At 39.7% G+C, this 24,617-nt stretch overlaps 1 long non-coding RNA gene across 1 annotated transcript in view; it reads right to left on the bottom strand.

Moving 5' to 3' along the window:
* The window catches only part of LOC308536163, a 66,390-nt gene that overhangs the window by 32,649 nt on the left and 9,124 nt on the right, over positions 1 to 24,617 (bottom strand). Inside the window, exon 3 of the long non-coding RNA XR_013997330.1 lies at positions 3,969 to 4,012. This is a non-coding gene — a long non-coding RNA (uncharacterized lncRNA). The remainder of the gene's footprint in view (positions 1 to 3,968; positions 4,013 to 24,617) is intronic.

Genomic DNA, 24,617 nt, shown 5'->3' with positions numbered 1-24,617 from the left:
CGTTCAACCCCCAAAGGGGTCGCGACCCACAGGTTGAGAACCACTGGTCTAGGAGATTCATCTGCCACCAGAACTATGATTCCCAGCATTCCTGGTGCTCCCCGCATTCTGGGCTTCCACTTCTGGTCCTGGGGCTGCCACCAGAATGACTATCCCCAGAATTCCTGGTGCTCCCCGTGCTCTTGGTTTTCCCTTCCTGCTCTGTCTCCATCCCATGGCCTCCCACTCTGCCAAGTCCTCCAAGCCACCAGCTCTTCCTCTCTGCTCTCCGTCTGGTGGCTTGGGGAGCCAAGTTCCCCAAGCCGCTCCACTCTCCACCTGCTCTCCCCCTCTGCTCTCCACCCGACAGCTTGGGGGTAGCGACCGAGGGAACCACGTCCCCCCAAGCCACTGGCTCTCCTGCTCTGCTCTCCACCTGGTGCCTGTGTATGCAAATTAACCCATCTTTGTCTGGTTAATTTGCATACTCACTCCTGATTGGCTGGTGAGTGTAGCAGAGGGATGGTCAATTTACATGCTTCTCTTTTATTATATAAGATTTTATAAAAATAATTCAAAGCTATATTTATTTCTGCTGGTAGATAAAAGTACCTTTTCTTTTTAATGAACCAGGGATATTTTGTCTAATGGTGTTGGTGGAATTTTGACTTCTTCTAAAATAAAATTATCACAATCATTGCAAGACTAATCATCCGAGAGAAGCAAATCAAAGCAACAATACAGTACCATCTCACACCTGTCAGAATGGCTATCATCAACAAATCAACAAATGACAGGTGCTGGTGAGGATGTGGAGAAAAAGGAACCTTCTTGCACTGCTGGTGGGAATGCAGACTGGTGCTGCCACTGTGGAGAACAGTATGGAGTTTCCTCAAAAAACTAAAAATGGAACTCCCATTTGACCCAGTAATCCCACTTCTAGGAATATATCCCAAGAAACTAGAAACGCCAATTAGAAAGGACATATGCACCCCTATGTTCATAGCAGCACAATTCACCATAGCTAAGATTTGGAAACAGCCTAAGTGCCCATCAGCAGATGAGTGGATTAAAAAACCATGGTACATCTACACAAGGGAATACTACGCTGCAGTAAAAAAAGAGTTCTTACCATTTGCAACAGCATGGATAGGCCTGGAGAGCATTATGCTAAGTGAAATAAGCCAGTCAGAGAAAGATAAATATCACATGATCTCACTCATTTGTGGAATATAATGAACAACATAAACTGATAAAAACAGATCCAGAGACAGAGAAGCATCAATCAGACCGTTAAACCTCAGAAGGAAGGTAGGGGAGGGTGGGGGTGAGGGGGAGAGATCAACCAAAGGACTTATATGCAAGCATATAGGCCTAACCAATGGACACAGACAACAAGGGGGTGAGGGCATGGGGGGAGGTAGGGGGTAATGTGGGGATAAGGACACATATGTAATAATGTAATCAATAAAAAATATATAAAATGTAAAAAAATACCTTTTCTTTTTAATGATCCAGGGATATTTGGTCTAATAGTGTTGGTAGAATTTTGACTTCTTCCAAAATAAAATTATCACAATCATTACAAGAAAATTTTTGAACAAAATCAGCTATCTATGACTATTTCATTGTAACAGATCTCAGAACACAGACCTTAAAAGGAGACTGTGTAGTACCTTACATCACATCATTTTTAAAAAAATATATTTTATTGATTTTTTACGGAGAGGAAGGGAGAAGGATAGAGAGTTAGAAACATCGATCAGCTGCCTCCTGCACACTCCCTACTGGGGATGTGTCCACAACCAAGGTACATGCCCTTGACTGGAATCAAACCTGGGACCCTTGAGTCTGCACGTTGACACTCTATCCACTGAGGCAAGCCGGTTAGGGCTACATCACATCATTTTACTGCTTTCTCTAAATCTGGATTAAAAATAGAAAAGCCACAGGACAGAAAATTCTCTTGTAATTTATAGGGATTCAGGATTTCCCTGAGTTGTGGGGGAAAGAACTGGAATGATCTGCAATCCTGGCATTGACTTGCCTTGAATCAAGTGAGAATCATGGGTGAATTAGCAGATACAGTTGTTTAAAGTTCGAGTTTAGCTGTGATTCTTATCAACAAGCTTCATAGGAAGACTATTTTCAAACAGGATTAATGAATTACTGATTCTTCATATGTTAACATATTCTCACATGTTCTCAGTTACTTGATTCTTTTCAATATACAAAATTATAAACATCAAACAATTACATTTTAATGTAGCTAAAAATAATATTTTTGTCATATAACCTGGAGCTACAATTTCTTTTACATTTCTAAAAATTCTTATTTTATAAGCAATTTGGTATTTTCATATAAACTTACATTGTGAATTGTTGCATAGGACTGGGAAAAGGAATTGCAAGCAAACTGGTGCAATTCCCACAAGTTAGTAATATGTAGAAAAGCACTGTTGAAACCAAATTGGAAAGAGGTTTTAAAGATGCCACTTTTCTTTCTCTGACTGGCTTATTTCAATGATTTCACTTATATGTGGAATCTAATGAACAAAATAAACTAACAAACAAAACAGACTCATATAAAATTATAAAACTGCCAAAAATAAAAGAGAATACAAAAAAACACTCAAAAACAAAAACAGATTCATAGATACAAAGAACAGACTGACAGCTGTCAGAAGGGATGGAATTAATAAAAAAAACACACACACACACACACACACACCCAAAACACAAAAAAACTCCAAAACTCACAAAGTATGGTGATTACCAGAGAGAAAGGGGGTAGGGGGAGATTAAAGAAGGTAAAGGGGGGATAAATGGTGATGGAAGGAGACTTGATTTGGAGTAGTGAACACACAATACAATATATAAATGATATATTGTAGAGTTGTACATCGAATCCTATGTAATTTTATTAACTGATGTCACCCCAATAAATTTAATAAAATTAAAAGACAAGAAAAGCCCTGTCACTTTTCTCAGAAACAAGTCAGTGGTAACTAAATTCCAAATACATTTAAGGTAAAGTTGAATCTTAAAATATTAGTGGGAATACTAGTATATATGTTATAGGCATAAAAATGTAGCTATTTGCCCAGTAAATCCAAGTCTATGGATTAAAACTCTAATATACAGTTAATAACTTATATAAAAGGGAGTAAAATAATTTATTGTTTTGTCATTTGAGCAATTTAATTAGCATAACTGAACTTTTTTTAGACCCACTAGGATTGAGAAGAAGCTGGTCCACAAAATTATGGTTTTGTATCACAACTATTTACTTTGAACCCCACTTTCAAACAATGTTAGTTATTTATATGGGTAAATCATAAACTGTTTCTTAAAAGCAATAAAAATTATTTATACAGCCCTGGCTGGTGTGCTTAGTGGTTAGAGCATAAGCCCGCCAATGGAAGGTCGTGGGTTTGATTCCCCTTCAAGGGCATGTACCTGGGTTGCAGATTTGATTCTGGCCCAGGTCTGGGAGCATGCGGGAGGCAACCAATCGATGTGTCTCTTTCATGTCAATGTTTCTCTCTCTCTCTCTCTCTCTCTCTCTCTCTCTCTCTCTCTCTCTCTCTTCCCCCTGCCTCCCTCCCTTCCACTCTCTCTAAAAATCAATGGAAAAATATCCTAATTTCCTCATGTGAGGATTAACAACAACAAAAACTTATACAGCATATATAATTTTAGTTTTCAATGAAAGCTTCAATTTCTAGAAATTACAGCAAAACTAGGCAGCACCAACATTGAAATAAGCAAACATTTTCTACGAAATTGAAGTATTACTACCATACCAAGTTCACATTTTCTTCCCAAGACTAATGTATCTGTATTGTAGTTTGTATGTCCCTACAAATGAAAAAAACACACAACACAAACACAAACAAAACATAAGTACTGCAGCTTGCCTATCTAAAAGAAAAGATGTAACTGAATATACAAATGATCAGAATAGTAACTCAAAGTACAGTACTCACCATTCATTCATTGCTTCTTTAGTTATTAAATCCATACCTTCTTCCTGAAAGACAGGAACATGAGAATAAATTGAATATAGTTCCTGTGGTTTCACAAAGTGATTTCATTCACTGTGCTATTGAATGGTCAAATGAACCTCTAAACCAGTGGTTCTCAACCTTGGCTGCACATTAGAATCACCTGGGAATCTTTTTAAAATCCTGATTTCTGGGCCTCATCATCCGGAAATTCTGTTTCTTTGTTACTAATGTTGTGGCCTCACCCCATAACAAAGAAACAGAATTTCCGGAGGATGAGGCCCAGAAATCAGGATTTTAAAAAGATTCCCAGGTGATTCTAATGTGCAGCCAAGGCTGAGAACCACTGCTCTAAACAAATATCTGGTTCTCTACTTTTCATTGTTGCACCTAACACACTAAAGATCTATTACTTATGCATTACAGTACATCAGATAAGCAAGGACTGATTATGAGAAAAACTTTGTGCCTTTCTTCATTCAAAAGAGAAAATATAAAACATTAATATTATACTATTTTCCTAATATTTTTTTATTTAAAAAATATTTTTATTGACTTTTTAGAGAGATGAAGGGAGAGAGGTAGAGAGTTAAAACATCGATGAGAGAGAAACATCAATCAGCTGCCTCCTGCACACTCCCTACTGGAGATGTGCCCCCAACCAAGGTACATGCCCTTGACCGGAATCGAACCTGGGACCTTTCAGTCCACAGGCCAACGCTCTATCCACTGAGCCAAACCGGTTATGGCCCATTTTCCTAATATTAATACTATGATATTAATACTACTCAGAGCCCAAAACATACTAAATTTCTGTCATAAGGGTGCACTTAAGTAAACAATCACATTGAAAAATATGTATTATATGTTAAGAAAAAATAGATGCTATTTATGTAAAATTTGAAACAAGAGGTGTTCAGAAGGATGTTCACCAAAAATTTAACAATATTTATCAATGAGTAGTGAGGTTTGGGGTATTTCTTCCTTTCTTTGTACGTTACCATATTTTCTGTCTTTGTATAATATGCAAGTATCACTTTCACAGTTATTTTAAAAAATAATCCACATATGGAAAGATATTCTGTGTTTGTGGATGTGAAGACATAATACTGTTAAGAAGGCAATGCTACTCAAAATGATCTACAGATGCAAGGCAACCCTCTATCAAAATGAATGGCCTTCTTCTGCAGAAACACCCATCCTAAAATTCACATGGAATCTCAAGGGGACCCAAATAGTCAAAACAATTGTAAAAACGAAGAATAAATTTAGAAGGCTCCCAGTTCCCAATTTCAAAACTTACTACATAGCTATAGTAACCAAAAACAGTGTGGGACCGGCATAAGAACAGACTTTATGGAACAGAAATAAACCCTCACATATATGGTCTATTGAATTTGGAAAAGGATGGCAAACCATTTAATGGGGGAAAGGATGATCTTTTCTACAAATGGTACTTGGAAAACTGAACACGCACATACAAAACAATACAGTTGAATGTTCTCCCTACACCATATACAAAAATTAACTCAAAATATATGAAAGAAAAAAAATTAAGTAAAAAGAGTAAGACAGGAAGAGCAGTAGAGGCAGAATTGTATAATAATAAATAACAAGAAAACCGTCTCAAATAAGGAAAACTAGAAAACACTATGCTAACTGAAATAAGCCAAACACAAAAGAAAAAATATTGTATGATCCCATTTACATGGGGTACCTAGCATAATCAAATTCATAGAGACAAAGTAGAATAGAGGTATAGGAGATGGGGGTAAAATGGGGCATTATTGCTGAATGGGTACAGAGTTTCTGTTTGGCATGATGATGATTAACATTGTGAATGCACTTAATGCCACTAAATTGTACTCATGGTTAAAATGGTTAATAAAAAACCCACAGTCCAAATTCATCCTGGCATTCTTAAAAACGTATTTCACACCTAATAAAGTATCTAGAATAGTGCTGGAAAAATATGATACTAAATATTATGGAGAACATAAAATAAGCAGATAAGCCTTCCTTAAGGACACCTATAATCATATGTGAGAGGCAAGCTTTACTTATATTAGGTTGGAGCTCTCCAAAGTAAGCATGATCAGAGCCCGGGAGGAGTAGAAGGTGATCCCCTGAGAAAATAGAAATTCACTTTATATATATATATATATATATATATATATATATATATATATATAACCTTTAGCTAATTACAACTAATTGCAGTTCACCTGAGTCAAGTTAGGTGGACATATGAATAGCACAGTTGTTAGAAACATAGGCTTTGGAGCAAAATAGAACTGAGTCAAATCCGCAGTTCTGTAACTTATTACCTGTGCAACCTTAGGCAAGCAACTTATCTTGAGCCTCAGTTTCCTCACCCATATGAATATTATGGTAATAGAGGACAAGGAGGTGGTTGTAGAGTTCTTATTTAGTGCCTGGCAACCTATGTAAGTAAGTGCTCAATATAACCTAGGTGTTCTTATTCTTATTCAATAGGTAATAGGAAGCCATTGTAAAATTTTGCACAGGAGAGAGAGAAAGGAGTTAAAAGTTATGTTTTAGAAAAGTTATCTTGGTGTTGGTTATAGAAATCAGATTAAACTGGCAGAGATGGGAAATCTGTTAGAATATTATTAGAGTAATCTGGGCCCAAGGGACAGAAGGAAGTAGCAGTGGGAACAGAGATGCTGTCAAGGAAGAATTAATAGGATTAGCTGCATAATTAGATACAGACGAAAAATAAGGAAGAAGTGAAGATGAGCTTTGAATCTTAAAACTGTGTGACTATTTTTTAAAAATACATTTTTATTAATTTCAGAGGGGAAGGGAGGGAGAGAGAGATAGAAACATCAATGATGAAAGAGAATCATTGATTGGCTACCTCCTGCATGCCCCCCACTGGGGATCAAGACAGCAACCCAGGCATGTGCCCTTGACCAGAATCAAACCCAGGACTCTTCAGTCCATAGACCAAAATTCTATCCACTGAGCCAAACCAGGTAGGGCTGACTGTGACTATTTTGATGTCATTATAGAAAATGAGGAGGGATTAAAAATGGCCACAGAGTAAGTGGATACTGCATGAACATGCTCCCAGGAACAAATTGATATTACGACTAAAATACAGAAAAACATCCTGAACAATCAACGGAAAACTCACAAGAGAGAACGCTGATACCTGAGAACTAAAAGTGGAGACAACATAGAGACTAGTAGGAGGGGCAGAGGCGCAAAAGGGCTGGCCTGGCACCCACAGTCAGCAACTGAAGTCCCGGAGAGATATCTCAGCTGTGGGGGGTTGCCATTGAGAACTCTGGGATCTAATATCCAAGCTGACCCCCCCCCCCCAGCAGAGAGCACCAAATCTGAGAAGGGTACCCACATAACATCTGGCTATGAAAAGCAGCGGGGTGCTGTCTGCCAGGGAGTAACAGCTGAAAATTCAGGCACCCCCTTAAAGGGCCAACACACAAAATTCCCTGTGGAACCACCCACCTTTTGCTCTGGCAGAGGGAGGGTGAAGTAGACAGGAGCTGTGAGAGCAGAAGCCAGAACTGGAGACTCAGGGGATAGAGCTCAGAAGGCAGACATCCCAAGTTTCCTGGACATCTTTCCCACATAGACATTTGCCTTGCCTAGGGGGAAGACAGTTGACACACCCTATTGGAAAATACCTTGTCCTAAGGCCACTTAAGAGATTAAAAATAATTATCAGCTAGGCAGAAGCAACTGCCCCACCCTGTTGAAATCAACTCTCGCCACACCTGAGGATGACCACCTGGGGTGGGTAATTCAAGTTGGAATCCTATCAGTCTGTAGGCAGAGGTGGTCTCTGGAGGCTTTAAGTCTATGCCTGATCTAATTAGTCAGAAAGAACTAGTGAATTCTCTAGAAGAAGAGATAATTGAAGCAGAGATAAGAAATTTATGTGAATCAGAACTCAGAGTAATGATGGTAAAAATGCTCAACAGCATGAAAAAAGATATAGTAACTATGAAAAAAGAAGTCTGAGATAAAGAATGACATAACACAAATAAAGAACACATTGGAAGGAATATACAGCAGATTAGGGAAAGCTGAGGATCAAATCAGTGAATTAGAAGACAGAGTGAAAAATATCACTTAATCAGAGAACCTAAAAGAAAAAAACAATTAAAAAACAGGAGGACAGCTTAAGGGAGCTGTGGGACAATGTGAAATGTAACAATATTAGAATAGAAGGTATGCCAGAAGAGGCAGAAAGGGAGAAAGGAATAGAGAAGGTGTTTGAAGAAATAATGGCAGAAAACTTCCCTAACCTGGTAAAGGAAAAAGTCACACAAGTTCAAGAGGCATAGAGAACCCCAAACAAGAAGAATCCAAACAGGCCCACACCCAGACACATCATAATTAAAATGCCAAAAATTAAAGATAAAGAGAGAATCTTAATGGCAGTAAGAGAAAAGAAAACTGCCCTAACCGGTTTGGCTCAGTGGATAGAGCATTGGCCTGTGGACTCAAGGGTCCCAGGTTCGATTCTGGCCGAGGGCATGTACCTTGGTTGTGGGCACATCCCCAGTAGGGAGTGTGCAGGAGGCAGCTGATCGATGTTTCTCTCTCATCGATGTTTCTAACTCTATCCCTCTCCCTTCCTCTCTATAAAAAATCAATAAAATATATTTTAAAAAAGAGAGAAAAGAAACTGTTACCTACAAAGGAGTTCCCATAAGGCTGACACCTGATTTCTAATCAGAAACTCTACAGGCCAGAAGGGAATGGCATGAAGTACTCAAGGTAATGGAAAGCAAGGATCTGAGACCAAGATTACTATATCCAGCAAGGCTATCCTTCAAAATACACCATCAAATAAAGAGCTTCCCAGACAAAAAGACTAAAGGAGTTCATCACCACCAAGCCAGCAATACAAGAAATGCTAAAGGGATTGATGTAATGAGAAGAAAAAGAGAGAGAAACCTAGCCATACAGAATTAAAATGGCTATAAATAAGTACCTATCAATAATAACCTTAAATGTAAATGGAATAAATGTTCCAATCAAAAGGTGTAGGGGAACTATTACGCAGCCAGCTCTGGGCAGTGAACTTCCACTGGACAGAGAGGCCCTATAGCCTCAGAGGCCAACCCCAGAACACTGCCACCCAGAGGCTGACCCACAAACTGACTCTTTGCTAAACACAAAATAAGGCAGTCTGGGAAACAAATGCGGCCTGCTTTAAAATAAGGCTGTGGTTTACAACAGAGGAACAGTGTATCGCAGGGAAACTCAACACTCTCCTGAATACCTGGCAGGTCTAAGGCGAGCCACACTGAAGAATAGAAGAACCGAAGGACCTTCACTACTGCAATTCTTTCTTTCTTTTTTTTTTTCTTTTTTTCTTTTCTTTTTTTTCTTTTTTCACCTTTTAACTAAGAAACCAATTTTTTTTTCTTCTTTTTTTTCTTTTTTTTTCTTCTTTTTCCATCACCTCATTTTACCCTTTTAACTACTACCTTCTTATTTTTAACCAGTATTATTACTGCTACCATTTTACCATTTTTTAAAGTGCCATTTTATTTTCTCTTTATTTTATTTTGGGATTAGTGTTCTCCATTCTATTTTCATCGTTATATTATTGGTTGTTTCTAGTTTGCATTCATCTCCAGGGAGCTGTTGCTGGAATCTGTTGGGATTAATGGCGGTTCTATAGGAGTAGTCTCCTCATATTAAAAGTCTCTTCCCCTCTTCCACTTCATTCTCTCTTTTCGCTCTTTTATTTTCTTTTTTCTCCTTTTTTTTCTTTCTTTTTTCTTGTCTTTTCTTTTCTCGCTTTTTTTCCCCCCTCCTTTTTCCCAATTTCATTTTTGCACTCTTTTTTTTTGGTCCCTACTTTTATTTTCTTTTTTCTCTTTTATCTTTTTCCCTTCCATCCTCCTTATCCCCTAATTCTCTTAATTCGGGTGGTCACCTTTATTTGGGGTTATTAATATCGTGAATATATTTGTGTATACTGCCGGGTACGTGGTGCCTTGTTGTGTTGTATTTTGTGTCTTTAAATCAACGCAGCAGATCGAAGCTACAGCAACCTCCAGAGCACCACACCCTCTGCTGAGGAACAGCAGCTGTATGTGAAGCCTCGCCCCACCAGCCAGAAGAGCCACCTCAGCTGTGAACAGCACACACCAGAGGAGCTGCTGCCAACTGAAGAGCAGCTGCTACCGCAACCGCCCGAAGAGCAACCACAGACCAAGGAGTCACTGCCACCAAAGGAGCAACCACTGAACGACTCAACATCTAGATATGTCAGTGAGATCAAACATGGGTAGACAAAGAAACCCCCAAAGGAAAGAGAAGGAGGACTCTCCAGAAAAGCAGCTAAGTAATAGAGAGGCATGCAACATGACAGACAAAGAATTCAGAATAAGGGTCCTAGAGTGCATAAACGGGATGGAGGAAAAAATCGACATCCTCTGCAAGAAGCAAGAAGAAACAGATGAAAAAATAAACAACTTAAGTAAGACCCAAGAAGAAATGAAGAGTGATATAGCTGCAATGAAAAACTCCATTGAAAGTATCAACAGTAGACTAGGAGAAGCGGAGGACCGAATTAGTGAATTAGAAGACAAGGAAGCAAAACACACCCAAAAGTGGTACATCTACACGATGGAATACTATGCTGCTCTAAAAAGGAAGGAACTCTTACCATTTGCAACGTCATGGATGGAACTGGAGACCATTATGCTAAGTGAAATAAGCCAGTCAATGAAGGAAAAATACCACATGATCTCACTCATTCATGGATAATAGAGACCATTATAAACTTTTGAACAATAATAGATACAGAGGCAGAGCTGCCTCAAACAGATTGTCAAACTGCAGCGGGAAGGCCGGGGAGGGTTGGGGGGCAGTAGGTAGGGGGGTAAGAGATCAACTAAAGGACTTGTATGCATGCATATAAGCATAACCAATGGACATAAGACACTGGGGGATAGGGGAGGCTGGGGGACTGTCTAGGGCGGGGGGATAAAATGGACACATATGTAATACCCTTTGTAATACTTTAAGCAATAAAAAAAAAAGGTGTAGGGTAGCTGAATGGATACAAAAACATGACCCAGCTATCTGCTATCTACAAGAGACCCACTTCAAACAAAAGACACACACAGGATGAGAATGAAGAGATGGAAAAAAATTTTTTTCCATGAAAATGGAAAAGAAAAAAAATTGGGGGTAAGAATACTCATATCTGAAAAAATAGACTTTAAAATGAAGGCCATCACAAAAGACAACAAAGGTCACTACTTAATACTAAAGGGATTGATCCAACAAGAGGATATAATCCTGGTAAACATGTATGCACCCAATATAGGAGCACCTAAATACATATCTACACTAATAAAAGAGAAAAATGGTAATTGGCGTACGGCGATACCGTTTTCATTGGCTAATCAGGGCTATATGCAAATTAACTGCCAACTAAGATTGGCAGTTAACTGCCAACTAAGATTGGAAGTTAACTGCCAACAAGATGGCGGCTAATTTGCATATGTAGGCACAATATGGAGGCGAAAGGGAAAGCAGGAAGAAGCCCCCTGCCACTGACAGTGATCAGAAACCCAGGGGGGAGCTAAGAGCTGGGGGGCAAGGCAAAGGCGGCCCTGGGGCCGCCTTTGCCCTGCCCCCCAGCCATGATCGGAGAATCAGGCACCTTTGCCGCTCTGGCCAGTGATAGCAGGAAGTAGGGGTGGAGCCAGCGATGGGAGCTGGGCACGGTCGAAGCTGGCAGTCCCAGGAGCTAGGGGTCCCTTGCCTGGGCCTAAAGCGAAGCCCACGATCGCGGCGCCCCCCGCTGCCACTTCAGGTCCCCGCTGCCTGGGCCGGACGCCTAGGCCAGAGGCGTTAGGCCTGGGCAGGGGCGGAGCCTGCAACCGCGGGGAGCTGGGGGTCCCCTGCCCAGGCCTGACACCTCTGCCGGAGGCCTCAGGCCTGGTCAAGGGGCCGATCCGGTGAGTGGTGATCGGAGGGTGATGAGGGTCAACTCCTCTGGCCGAGGCATCAGGCCTGGGTGGGGGGCGGAGCCGGGGATTGGGGGGATATGATGGTCCCCTTGCCCAGGCCTGAAGCCTGGGTCAGAGGCGTCAGGCTTGGGCTGGGGGTGGAGCAAGCGATCAGAGGGAGATGGGGGTCCCCTGCCCAGGCATGATTCCTGGGCCAGAGGCCTCAGGCCTGGGCGGGGGCCAGAGCCAGTGATCGGGGGGAGATGGGGGTCCCCTGTCCAAGCCTGACACCTCTGGCGGAGGCGTCAGGCCTGGGCAAGGGGCTGATCAGGCAATCGGAGGGTGATGGGGGTCAACGCCTGTGGGCTCCCAGTATGTGAGAGGGGGCAGGCTGGGCTGAGGGACACTCCCCCCCCCCCCCCGCCACACCCAGTGCACGAATTTCGTGCACCAGGCCCCTAGTATATATATATATATATATATAATCTCCTAGAGGACTTTAATGGAGAGATCAACAATACAGTCATAGTAGGGGATTTTAACACACCTCTGACTTCACTGGATAGATCTTCCAGACAAAAACTTAACAAGGAAACAGAGACTCTAAAGGACACACTGGATCAGATGGATTTAATTGACATATATACAACATTTCACCTCAACACAGCAGAATATACATTCTTCTCAAGTGCACATGGATCATTCACAAAGATAGACTACATGTTAGGACACAAAACAAGTCTCTACAAGTTCAAGAAGACTGAAACCATATCAAGCATCTTCTCAGATCAGAGTGGAATGAAATTAGAAATCAAATACAGTAAAAACACCCCAAAACATTCAAACACATGGAGGTTAAATAGCATGTTATTAAACAATGAATGGGTTACCAACGAGATCAAGAAAGAAATAAAAAAACTTCCTGGAGACAAATGAAAATGAACACACAACAACCCAAAATTTCTGGGACACAGCAAAAGCAGTCCTGAGAGGGAAATTCATAGCATTACAGGCATGCCTCAACACACACACACACACACACACACACACACACACACACACACAAAAACAACAACAAGAAAAATCAGCAATAAACTATTTAATCCTACAACTTAAAGAACTAGAACGAGAACAAAAAGAAAAGCCCAGAGTAAGTACAAGGAATGAAATAATAAAGATTAGAGCAGAATTAAATAACAGAGACTAAAAAAAAATTACAAAAATCAATGAAACCAAGAGCTGGTTCTTTGAAAGGATAAACAAAATTGATAAACCATTAGCAAGACTCATCAAGAAATAAAGAGAAAAGACCCAAATAAATAAAATCAGAAATGAAAGTGGAGAAGTAACCACCGACACCACAGAAATACAAAGGATTATAAAAAAAAAAATACTATGAACAACTATATGCCAATAAACTGGACAATGTGGATGAAATAGACCAATTACTAGAAAAATACAATCTCCCAAAACTGAATCAGGAAGAATAAAAAAACCCGAATAGGCCAATAAGAACTAATGAAATAGAAGCAGTAATAAAAAAACTCCCACCAAATGAAACCCCAGGTCTAGGTGGCTTCACAGGGAAGTTTTACCAAACATTCAAAGAACTAACACCTATACTCCTCAAACTATTTCAGGAAATCCAAGAGGAAGGAACACTTCCAAACTCTTTTTATGAGGCCAGCATTCTCCTAAATCTAAAACCAGATAAAGACACTACAAAGTAAGAGAATTACAGGCCAATATCCCACATGAATATAGATACTAAAATCCTCAACAAAATATTAGCAAATCACATCCAGCAATATATTAAAAAGATCATACACCATAATCAAGTTGGATTTATTCCAGGAATGAAAGGCTGGTACAATATTTGCAAATCAATAAGCTTGATACATCACATAAACAAACTGAAAGACGAAATCACATGATCATATCAACAGATGCAGAAAATGCATTCGACAAAATCCAACACCCATTTTTGATAAAAACTCTCGGCGAAGTGGGAACAGAGGGAGCATATCGCAACATGACAAAGGCCATATATGACAAACCTATAGCCAACACCATACTCAATAGGCAAAAACTAAAACCATTTCCCCTAAGAACAGGAACAAGACAGGAATGCCCACTCTCACCACTCCAGTTCGGCATAGTACTGGAAGTGCTAGCCATAGTGATCAGACAAGAAGAAGATATAAAAGGCTACCCAAATTGGAAAAGAAGTAAAACTGTCATATTTGCAGATGACATGATACTGTACATAGACAATCCCAAATACTCCATCAAAAAACTACTAGACTTAATAAATGAATTCGGCAATGTAGCAGGATACAAAATAAACACCCAGAAATCTATGGCTTTTTTATACACCAATAATGAACTCACAGAAAGAGAAACTGAGAAAACAATCCCATTTACCATTACACCAAAAAAATTAAGACATCTAAGAATAAACTTAACTAAGGAGGCAAAAGATCGGTACTTGGAAAACTACAGGATGTTGAAAAAAGAGAAAGAGAAAGACATAAACAAATGGCAGAATATACCATGTTCATGGATTGGTAGAATCAACATGATTAAAATGTCCATACTACCCAAAGCAATCTATAGATTCAATGCAATCCCATTAAAATACCATCAGCATATTTCACAGACTTAGAACAAACTCTCCAAAAATTCATCTGGAATGAAAAAAGACCCCGAATAGCTGCAGCAATCCTGAAAAAAAAGAACAAAGTTGGAGGGATCACAATACCAGATATCAAGCTATATTACAAAGCCACTATTCTCAAAACTGCCTGGTACTGGCACAAGAACAGATTTATACACCAATGGATCAGAACATAAAACCAGAAATTGACTCAAACCATTATGCTCAATTAATATTTGACAAAGGAGACAAGAACATACAATGGAGTCAAGACAGTCTCTTCCATAAACGGTGTTGAGAAAATTGGACAGATGCATGCAAAAAAATGAAACTAGATTACCAACTTACACCATACACAAAAATAAACTCAAAATGGATAAAGGACTTAAATGTAAGATGGGAAACTATAAAAATCTTAGAAGTATCCATAGGCAGCAAAATATCAGTCATATGTCATAGCAATATCTTTACTGATACAGCTCCTAAGGCAATGGAAACTAAGAAGAAAATGAACAAAAAAGACTACTTCAAAATAAAAAGCTTCTGCACAGCAAAAGAAACCATCAACAAAACAACAAGAAAGCCCTCTGCATGGGAGAACATATTTTTTTTAATTTTGTTTTATTGCTTAAAGTATTACATATGTTTCCTTTTTTTTTCTCCCCTTGACCTTCCCCTGGCCTCCCCTACTCCCCAGTGCCTTGTGTCCATTGGTTATGCTTATATGCATGCATACAAGTCCTTCGGCTGATCTCTTACCCACCCCCTGCAACCCTCCCGGCCTTCCCACTGTAGTTTGACAATCTGTTTGATGTTGCTCTGCCTCTGTATCTATTTTTGTTCATCAGTTTATAATGGTCTTAATTATCCATAAATGAGTAATATCATGTGGTACTTTTCTTTCATTCACTGGCTTATTTCACTTAGCATAATACTCTCCAGTTCCATCCATGCTGTTGCAAATGGTAAGAATTCCTTCTTTTTTACAGCAGCAGAGTATTCCATTGTGTAGAACATATTTGCCAATGCTATCTCCAATAAGGTTTTAATCTCCAAAATTTGCAGGGAACTCATACAACTGAACAAAAGGAAGATTAAACAATCCAATCAAAAAATGGGCAAAGGACCTAAATAGACACTTTTCAAAAGAGCACATACAGAAGGCCAAGAGACATATGAAAACATGCTCAAAGTCACTAATCATCTGAGAGATGCAAATCAAAATGACACTGCGGTACCATCTCACACCTGTCAGAATGACTATCATCAGCAAATCAACAAATGACAAATGCTGGCAAGGATGTGGAGAAAAAAGAACTCTCTTGCCCTGGTGGTGGGAATGCAGACTGGTGCAGCCACTGTGGAAAACAGTATGAGTTTCCTCAAAAAATTCAAAATGGAACTCCCATTTGACCCAGTAATCCCACTTCTAGGACTATATCCCAAGAAAACAGAAACACCAATCAGAAAGGATATATGCACCACTATGTTCATAGCAGCACAATTCACCATAGCTAAGATCTGGAAACAGCCTAAGTGCCCATCAGCAGATGAACGGATTAAAAAACAGTGGTACATCTACACAAGGGAATACTATGCTGCTGTAAAAAGAAGGAACTCTTACCATTTGCAATAGCATGGATGAACTTGGAGAGCATTATGCTAAGTGAAATAAGCCAGTCAGAGAAAGATAAATATCACATGATCTCATTCATTTGTGGAATATAATGAACTACATAAACCGATGAGCAAAAATAGATCCAGAAACAGAGAAGCATTGAACAGACCATCAAACTTCAGAGGGGAGGGCGGAGGGGAGGGTTAATCGATCAACCAAAGGACTTGTATGCATGCATATAAGCATAACCAATGGACACAGACACTGGGGGGGGGGGGGTGAGAACAAGTGTTGGGGACTGGGGATGGCTGGGGAGAGGTCAATGGGGGAAAAAGGAGACATATGTTAATTTAAATAATAAAGATTTTTTTAAAAAAGAGAAAAGAAAGAAATGTAAGCTTCCAATAAAACTTAAAAAAGAATCAGTCTGTTTTTTCTAATAATTTGATAGAAGGTAGAGGAAACAGCCAAGGATGTAATAGTAACAGTAGAAAATTGATATGTGGATAACTGAAAATTCACTACATACAAATTATATTTCACAATTAGAGAATTACTTCATTATACTAATTCACTACCAGAAAAAAAATAGGGCTAACTTTTTTTTTAATTTTCCATTTTCACTATTTTAAAAAATATATTTTTATTGATTACAAAGAGGAAGGGAGAGGGAGAGAGAGATAGAAACACCAATGATCAAAGTAATTGAGGAAGGTGAGGGGGGGTGAGGGAGAGATCAACCGAAGGACATGTATGCATGCATATGAACAAAACCAATGGACACAGACAGTAAGGGGTGGTGAGGGCTTGTGCTTGGAGGAGGGGGTGGTAGGGGAGAGGTCAATGGGGGAAAAAAAGAGACTCATGTAATACTTTAAACAATAAAGAATTTTTTAAAATACAGGTACATTATAAAAATATAGATAATACAGAAAAGTAGAAAGAATGGAAAAATCACTAGTATTCACCCACCCATAGTGAATTGTCATGTATTTCCTTCTAGGCTTTTCCTGCCTGCAATTATTTTTTTAATATATTTTATTGATTTTTTCACAGACAGGAAGGGAGAGGGATAGAGAGTTAGAAACATCAATGAGAGAGAAACATCGATCAGCTGCCTCCTGCACACTCCCTACTGGGGATGTGCCCACAACCAAGGTACATGCCCTTGACCGGACTCGAACCTGGGACCCTTGAGTCTGCAGGCTGAGGCTCTATCCACTGAGCCAAACTGGTTAGGGCTCCTGCCTGCAATTTTTACGTGGTTTTGATCGCTTTGTAGGTTACTTATTTCGTTTGCTATTTTATCATACCAACTCATGTTACTGAAACATTAATAAATATAATTTTTAACAATTTTTTAAAAAAAGTAATTGATTGGCTGCCTCCTGTACACCCCCTACTGGGGATCGATCCTGCAACTGGGGCATGTGCCCTTGATCAAAATCGAACCCAGGACTCTTCAGTCTGCAGGCTGACACTCTATCCACTAAGCCAAACCAGCTAGGATCTAACTCTTAAGTATTCAATATTTTTGAGCCTTTTTTTATATGTAAGGACCTGTTTTTCTGCTCAGAGGGAAAGGAAAGATTTTTTTAAAAAAATCAACTAAGCCATAGTCATTACTCTCAGAGACCTAACAATCCAGACATCGTAGCAAATATTATGTAAGAGACAAGTAAATGAGTGTGAGATGGAGGCAAAGTGTGGTAGGTATAAAAAACAAAATTAAGTGTATAGGTGTAGGGGGTGGGAGGTGGGAGACAGATAAGAAAGGCATAAAGTGAAGTTTGAATTGAACCTTGTAGGACAGCATAAGCAATATGAGTGCTTGAAATATTTTAGGAAAGGTTGCTAGTCTTGTTTGATTGGCATGCCAGCATTTGTGGAAGGATGGAAGGCTCTGAGGCCAAGAGGGTGAAGATGAAGGAAAGCCTTGAATTCCCTTCTCAAAAAGTTTGAACTTTCTGAGCAGAAAAATTATCTACTTTGGTATCTACAGAAGAGCAGATTATACCTAACAGCACCGTCTATCTAACTTTGGAGTAGTCATACTCAGATATTCATCATCTCTGAGCCTGGTTCGGTTTCTATCCAGTGATGAGTATAAAGAAGCAGCTATGGACCGCTTACTGGCTAGAAACTCAGGCTGGCCTGTATTAATTGTGTTCCAAAGTTGGTATTTCAAGAAAATTCCTAATGCAAGTCAATAATGCAACTAGGTGAACCCTCTCACAAAAGTCAGGAAGTTTTTCTTGATAAAACTGACACAAAAGGGTGAAAATGGTAAAGGGGAATAAGAAGCACACACTTCTAGTTATAAAATAAATAAGCTACCAGGATGTAGTGTACAGCACAGGAAATGCAGTCAATAATCTATCTATATAAATGCCTAAATGACCATCACAACCGAAACAACCAAATGGACGACCAAACAGGCTGCGTGGGGCAACCAGGCCAGCAGGGGGGTTAGTGAGGGGTGACCAGGCTGACAGGGGGGGCAGTTAGGGGTGACCAGACCAGTAGGTGGGTTAGTGAGGGACGACCAAACGACTGAGCAGCAGGCTGTGTGGGGCAACCAGGCTGGCGGGGGGGGGGGGCAGTTGGGGGTGATCAGGCCGGTGGTGGGGGGGCACTGAGGGGTGACCAGGCCGGCAGAGGGGGGCAGTGAGGAGCGACCAGGCTGATGGGGGGGAAGGGCAGTTGGGGGCAACCAGGCTGGCAGTCGGGGCAGTTAGGGGCAATCAAGCAGGCAGGCAAGTGAGCAGTTAGGAGCCAGTGGTCCCGGATTATGAGAGGGATGTCTGACTGCCAGTTTAGACTAAACTGGCAGTGGGACATTCCCTGAGGGGTCCAGGATTGGAGAGGGTGCAGGCTGGGCTGAGGGGACCCCCGCCCCCCCCACATGCATGAATTTCATGCACCAGGCCTCTAGTATTACAATAACATTGCACGGTGACAGATAGTTACTAGACTTATTGTGGTGATCACATTATACCGGTAAGGTATATAAATGTCAAATCACTATGTTGCGTACTTAAACTATAACATGATATTGTATGTCAACTATACTTTAATAAAAAATTTAAAAGCGTACTTAAAAGGGATATGTTTTCTATATAATTTGTTGCTATATGAAGTAGTGTTATTAAAACTATAAGAGTTCTTTCAAGCCTCTGTTTATATTAAATGTGATGACAATAATACACATAGTATGCTTAATATAGTACCTGGCACATAGTATGCACTCAATAAATGCTAATTATCGCTACCACTACCACCATCATCAAACACTTATAGAACTGAATGTTGGCACAGGATCAACAGGGTGGGCCGGAGAGAGCAGTTATGGTGGCTCTCAGTCCTGTCCCCAGGGGCTCTGCCTCTCTGAGTCCCAGCGACCGCTGCAAACCTCGGAGAGAAAGCTGCACTCCCTCTGACCGAAGCCAGACAGTCCCGCTTCTCCCGTTTGAAGCTGAGTCCGTAAAGACTTGCCTGTATCTGGAGCTCAGAGTCTGCGACTCCCTCCTGATTGAAAACGCCAACCGCGCCCTCCGCCGCCAGCCCGCTCCGCGCACTCCGCACCTCAGAATTTGACTTCAGCACTGCGCCTCCTCTGAGTGTCCATATGCGTTTCTCTTTCCTCCTAGTTGTAGGACTTCCACTCAGCCAGCATTCCTGTGGTTCTGGGTGATGTCCGTTCCATCTTTTAGTTTCACTTTTGAAGTAGTTGTTCAAGGCAGCAAACTCCAGCTTTAACCTATGCCGCCATCTTGGTTCCTTCTATCATTAGCATATTATGCTTTGATTGGTTGAACGGCTGACCAGTCAACCACTTAGCATATTAGGCTTTTATTATATAGGATAGCCCAAGAATTCAGAAACACCAATCAGAAATAATATATGCACCACTATGTTCATAGCAGCACAATTTACAATAACTAAGATTTGGAAAGAGCCTAAGTGCCCATCAGCAGATGAGTGGATTAAAAAACTGTGGTACATCTACACAATGGAATACTACACCGCTATAAAAAAGAAGGAACTTTTACCATTTGTAACAGCATAGATGGAACTGGAGAGCATTATGCTAAGTGAAATAAGCCAGTTGGAGAAAGATAAATATCACATGATCTCACTCATTTGTGGAATATAATGAAACAACATAAACTGATGAACAAAAATAGATCCAGAGACATAGAAGCATTGAACAGACTATCAAACCTCAGAGGGAAGGCACAGGGGAGTGGTAAGAGATCAACCAAAATATTTGTATCCATGCATATGAGTATGACCAATGGACACAGACAATAGGGGGGTTGGGGCATGTGCTGGGGTGCGGGAACAGGTAGGGAGAAGTCAATGGGGGGAAAAAGAGACATATGTAAAACTTTCAACAATAAAGAATTTTAAAAATAAAATTTAATTAATTATATGTTTTTTAAAAAATTGCAATAAAATGTGCATAAGAAAATTCACTACAGCACTCTGTTAGTATATGGCAACATTCTGAAAACAAACCATGTCCATCAATAATAAACTGGTTAAGTAAATTATGGAACATTAATAAAATGATAATCTGCTTTAAAAAAAAAAAGAACTGAATGTTTAATGATCTATAAACAACAACTTGGATTATATGTGATACTTATAAAACTAGGGTTATCTATTCCCTATTACCCAGCATTCTTCATTCTTTTTCCCATCTGATATTTTATTCTAATTAGTTTTTAATAAACTTAATTTTTAGAGCAGTTGTAGGTTCACTACAAAACTGAGTGGAAGGAACAGAGATTTCCCTTACACTTACATAGGCATAGACTCCCCTACTATCAAAAACCAAACAATTGTGGTAAATTGTTGTAATAGATAAACCCACATTAATACTGGTACATCATTATCACCCAAAATCCATAGTTTACATTAGGGTTCACTCTTGTTGTACACTCTATGGGTTCGGACAAACTCAAAATAACATATATCCATCACACAGTATTATATCAGGTAGTTTCACTGCCCTAAAAATCCACTGTGCTTCACCTATTTACCCCACTCTTTTATTTTGCAACAGAAATCTATTCACTTTTTTTCTCATTATAAAGCAATACATGCTCAGTATAAAACATAATTCATGGGGGGGAAAACAGCATCACCCAACATCCAGGGATGGCTATAGTAAATATCTCAGTGTTTATTTTCCCAGACCTGGGTCCTACTGCACATACTATTTTTCATTTTTTTAAAATAATAATACATTTTGGCTCTGCATCTGGGGATGTTTGCAGTTCTCAGCTCTTGGGCCAGCTTCTATAAAAATATCCACTATTCATGAAATTCTGTGCAAGTTCAGCTTGGAGAATGACCACTCTACACCCCTAAGTGCATACAAGTCAGTCAAAGCATACACCAACTTTTATACTGAGCAGAATACTTTGAACATTGAAGCAGCCATCACGACTAAAGGTGAATGAAGTCACCATCGTCAACACATGACCAGCTGTAACAATGAACAGAAACAGGATATTGCCTTTGTCTACCAAATAAGGACCAAAATGTAACTTGCATCAGTAATGTAGTCAGCCTTGTCTGGCCAACTGGGATTCAGATACAGATGATGATTCGGGGGCCTACTGAAAATATCTGCTCAGTATGAGGCTTCCGAGCTGAAAGCCTTCTTCCTCCATGAAGGGTCTGGTGACTGACGAGGACTCTCCATTGAGATAATCTGCTCAAGGACCAACTAGGAGCTGTTAGAAATTAAGTCTACAAGGAATAGATCTGAAGAATTATCTGAAGAAGGATATTGTTAAAAAAGGATATTGTTTTTGACACATCTGGTGACTTCTGCAAGCTGATGGTTGCCCTTGCAAAGAGTAGAAGAGCAGAGAGGGTGGCTCTATCATTGATTATGAACTGACTGACCCAAGATGCCTGGGATCTCTATGATGCTGAAGCAAAGAGGAAAGGAGCTGATGCTCCAAGTGGATCAGCATCATGACCAAACAGAGGGCATGTTGCCTCCAGATATTATTTGAAAGGTACAAGAGCTACAGCTCTTTGTCAAAGGAGACCTGGCCCAGTGTATTCAGAACAAGTGTGTTTTGCTGACTCCGTCCAGGAAGACAGTAAAGGCAATTACCAGAGAGCTCTGCTGTACCTGTGTGGTGGGGCTGACTGAAACCTGAGATAGCATGAGCATCCAGAAGTGGTGTTCCTATGCTCTCAGCTAACAGTTCTAGAAAATCAGCTTGCAACTAATGGCCCCCATGTGCCCATTCCTGTGAGGATGATATTAGCATCACTCCCCCAAACTTATTTTAGTTAGGTAGGCATTGCCTGGCTTTCTTGGCTACTCTCTCTTTTTAGCCAGAAAAAAAAAAAAACTGAACAAAGAAGTCGGAAGTGAAATCTATGATGTGAAACACATTGTCTCTTGTGTGCTATGTGGTAAGCAGGTGAATAAACTGGATTTTTACTTTAGAAAGAAAACAAAAATAACTTAATACATTACAAATATCTTCCCAGGTTAAAATTCAATCACTCCAGCGTTTTTAAAGGCTGAATATTATACTTTATGGATGTTCTGTAATAAGAAGAAGCACTCATTATGTACCAGCCATATCTTATCTCACTCATTTCTCAGAACAACCTCACAACGTAGACATTGTTTCCATTTTAAAGATTAGAAAATTGAGGGCCAGAGAAATTAAGCAACTTGTCCGAGGTTGTATAGCTAGTAATTGCTACAGTTGGGATTCAGCTTCAGATAATGAAGGCTAGTCATTTAACATATTCCCTGCTGTTGGACATTAATACTGTTGCTACATTTTTTGCTTGCTCTTATAAATAATGCTATGACAACCTTATAGTTGAATCTTTGCATACACCCTTAATGAGTTCTTCAGGATCAATTTATAGAGTTTCTGGCTCACAAGGCTGTGGATACACATTGCCAAACTGTCCTCCAGAAAGCTTATTCAAATTTACTTTCCAGCAGTGTGTGAGAATATGGATTTCCTTGTACCTCTCCAATATTAGATATTATTGCTAATTTTAAAATATTTGTATTCCCATTCTTAAAGCATACTGTAAAGATAATCTACTTTCCAAAGCAAGTAGAAACTATTTTGATTTATCCAGTTTGAGATATTCTCCCCCAGTGCTCTCCTTTATTAGCACTGATCACTGAGAAGTTGTACATGCACCAAATCTAAAAAACTTAGGTTTTCCTTTAAAAACAAAACAAAACAAACAAACAAAAGAACAACAAAAAAACAAAAAACAACCCTTCAAATGTTCCCTACCTGATTTGGCTCAGTGGATAGAGCGTCTGCCTGCGAACCAAAGGGTCCTGGGTTAGATTCCAGTCAAAGGCACATACCTTGGTTGCAAGCTTTTTCCCGGCCTGGGCCCTCATCAGGGCTCCTGCAGGAGGCAACCAATCGATGTGTTTCTCTCACATCGATGTTTCTTTCTGTCTTTCCCTCTCTCTCCCACTCTCCCTAGAAATCAGTGGGAAATATCCTTGGGTGAGGGTTAACAACAACAAATAAATAAAAATTTAAAAAAACCCTCAAATACACACATACCTTTGAATAAACAGAATTTTAATACATTTAACTCATGCTACTGATGCTCATATCATCATCATCCAAATGCCCAGAAAATTCACAATATAGAATTGAAACACTAAGGTTTATAATTTAATTAAAAAGACATACTAACCTGATCTTAAATATATACATATACTCTATATACAGACATTATGGCCCTTTAGCTATATTACAATAACATGAGTAAATGAGTGAATAGAAGGGGATTTGTTTAATAAACAATTCTATTCCTCCTTACCACCCAATATAACATTAGTGCATTTGCAGTTCAAACAAAAAAGGGACTTGAATAAATCTGACAAAATCAGTAACTGAAGGTAATCTCACAGCTTAATGTATGTAATCATAAATTCCTAACTGGGAAGGTCAGGGGTGGGTAATCATACTCCAGGCCTATAAAAGGTTTATCTTTGCAGTAAGCAAGACCTCTCCACTGTTCTTGTGCACCTGGGTTAAAATTCCTATGAAATGCCAGAAGTACACATAATCCTCTTTTCCAGACCCCTCAGAGGTATAACCACTCTCGAGGGAGCACAAAATCTTGTTTAATCTTCTTTATTTCCCTCCTTTAATTCTAAATATATAAAAAGAACCAGAAAACTGTCATTTGCCAGAGCACTGAGATCTTGCTTCCCAGCATGTCGTCAGTTTGGCTCAAATAAACTCATAAAATTCTCTACAGATTTGGATGATTCTTATGTTGACAGTGGAGTAATATTGAATATCATTCGACATAGAGGAAAACGTCCAGTTCTAAGATTAGGAGGTAAT

This window comes from Myotis nattereri (assembly GCF_964212035.1).
Source record: "Myotis nattereri genome assembly, chromosome: X".
Lineage (NCBI taxonomy): Eukaryota > Metazoa > Chordata > Mammalia > Chiroptera > Vespertilionidae > Myotis > Myotis nattereri.
The sequence above is the reverse complement of the archived record's forward strand: the minus strand, read 5'-3'. Positions and strand labels throughout refer to the sequence as shown.